Source organism: Capsicum annuum, chromosome 6 (assembly GCF_002878395.1).
Source record: "Capsicum annuum cultivar UCD-10X-F1 chromosome 6, UCD10Xv1.1, whole genome shotgun sequence".
NCBI classification, from domain to species: Eukaryota; Viridiplantae; Streptophyta; class Magnoliopsida; order Solanales; family Solanaceae; genus Capsicum; species Capsicum annuum.
Genome location: NC_061116.1, coordinates 182,489,524 through 182,492,098, shown reverse-complemented (window position 1 = coordinate 182,492,098; position 2,575 = coordinate 182,489,524). Strand labels below are relative to the sequence as shown.

The following is a 2,575-nucleotide window of genomic DNA, read 5'->3' as shown; positions in this document are numbered from 1 at the left end:
ACTAATAAACTAAATTTGATTTAATGCATAGATTAAAATATTTAGAATAAATAGATATAGAGCGGGTAGCGGGAATCGAACCGCATCGTTAGCTTGGAAGGCTAGGGGTTATAGTCAACGTCGATTCATTTTTTTAACGTCTCTAATTCAAAATCGAACATGAAACTTTGATTTAATTCGGCTCCCTTATGGAGATGAGTTAATGTATAAGATCTAAGATGTGAACAAAATTCGAAAAAAAAAGAATTCTACCTATAACATCTATGTTAGCTTTTGGTCTGAATACAGATAAAACGAATTGCTTTGTAGATGATCCTTCTAGAAGAGGGGGATTCTAACAACCTTTCTAGTTATTTCGTTCTCTATTTATATTTAATAGGATCCTGAGGAAAAGGAGTTTGTTTCCACCGAGCTAAAACAATATGTTGATGTCTCTAGTAAACCAAAATCATCGTTTAATAGCTATTTTGCTTCACTTTCTTCTTTACAAATAAGAAATTGAAGATTTAGTTACGATTAGAAATCAACTTTCTATCTTTATCCGTGGATCCTTTATTGATACTTATTCAATTGGAAGTATTGATCCAATTCAAAAATTATGTTTCTCAATTTCATAATCCAATTTTTCAATGTCTAAGTGACCTTTGGATACCAATCACAAGAATGTGTATTTATTCTCGAATCTGTCATTGAGAGAAAAAGGATTTAATACTTTTAAGAAATAAAATTTTTGATCGGAATATGAATCAAACCGAAGGACCCTTTAACTATTTAAGGGATAATAGAACGAATCACACTTTTACCACTAAACTATACCCGCTACAATCCGATTATTGTATACAAATGCAACTTTTGTGGAACAGGGGAATTGTGGTAATTAAGATAGGATAAGATAGGGTCGTCAAAACCACTAAAATCATAAAAACCACTAAAATCATAACATAAAAATGCCTCTAAAGCTTCTTTTTTTAGTCCAGCAAGGCAGTAAACATAAAATCAAAAAGCAGAAAGAGAAATGAGACTTTTATTTTGATCGAATTTTCTATTTCATATATTTTATTTTACCTTTATAAAAAATGGGAATTTTTTCTTGTTGCTTGAATATTAACTATTCAATTAAAATGAAATATTACAACTATAACAGGCATTTTTGTTTTCAAATTCGTTGGAACAAAAGAGGCCCGGCTGGATACTGACCAGACCAGGCCATGAGAAAAAGAGGGTCCTTTCGAACAAAATCAAGACAAAGAAAAGAGTTCTTCTTTATTTTTCTTGATATTCTTGGCTCTTCTGAGCCCTTCCTTTACTTTAGATAAAGAGATAAAGGAAATTGATGATAAAAGTTGTACATATCTATATAATATAGAAAGAAAAAAAGAGAGAAAGAAAGATTCTTTCCCTTATCTTATGTGCTATCTCATATAGTAATTATCTTTTTCAATTGGGATAGATGGCTGAGTGGACTAAAGCGGCGGATTGCTAATCCGTTGTACGAGTTAATCGTACTGAGGGTTCGAATCCCTCTCTTTCCGTTGATGACTTGATTTTTTTTTTCAAATTTCGAAATCCTTTGTTCCTATTCTTAGTTAAATGTGTAGAATAAACCAAATCCTAAGAAAATTTGAAAATCAAGCAAGGAAAAGCCTTTTTATTTTATTCTTCACGTCCAGGATTACGTCCGGGATCATTAGATATGAATCCAAAGATGAAGAGACAAACAAAAAATATCACTACTGTGTAAACGAAGAGTTTTAGAGCAAGCATTACACAATCTCCAAGATGATTTTTTTTTGAAAAAAAAAAAGAATAGATCATCCATTTCTACCGCATATCCTAGTTTGACACCAAGCAACGAAGCTCTTTCTCTAAAAGAATTTTTCTAAATTCTTTTATAATAAGAGTTTGTCATTAACCAAATTTTTATATACACAAGAGGAGCCTAATAAGGTCTTTCACTCGAAAGGAAAGTGCAAAAAAAGAAGGAAATAAGTTAAGCCGGATTTCTCGTGACTATCCAAGAATTTCAATGTTTGAATCGAGATTTCAAATGGTAAAGCTTATCTGATTTGATTTATTGTAGAATTGTTTCTCGAATAAATCATGAATTTTTTAGGATATTATCAAGGATCTCATCGAAAACTTACAGCAGCTTGCCAAACAAAGGCTAAGAGAAAAAAGAACAGAGGTATGACTGGCATAATATCTATAATTGGATTCAAAAAAACATAGGGCTCGGGCAATTTGCCGAAGAAAAACTACTCGAATAAAGGGTCGAATTAAGACAGATACCAATCAAACTAAAGGTATTAAGCATAACAGACTTTTTGTTCTTGGAGATAATTGCATTTTGATTGAGTTATTGATATAAGGAAAAGGAAAGTAAGTAAGGTAAACAAAAAATTATTCTTTTTCTTTGAACCCACCCAATCAAAAATCCTCCTTTTCTCAAAGGAGAATCGAAAAAAATTATATTTTCATACAATATCTTAATTGAATTATATGTAATGATCAATAAATTAAGTTGAATACTATATCTACACATACCAAAAATATAGCAAAATCTCAGTACCAATCT

The 2,575-nt window shown here is 30.9% G+C and overlaps 1 non-coding gene across 1 annotated transcript; it reads left to right on the top strand.

The window, feature by feature from the left end:
- The first annotated feature begins 1,444 nt into the window (after positions 1 to 1,444).
- On the top strand, positions 1,445 to 1,532 carry TRNAS-GCU. The gene has a single exon. It is a non-coding gene; the product is annotated as a tRNA-Ser (tRNA).
- Positions 1,533 to 2,575: the final 1,043 nt, after the last annotated feature.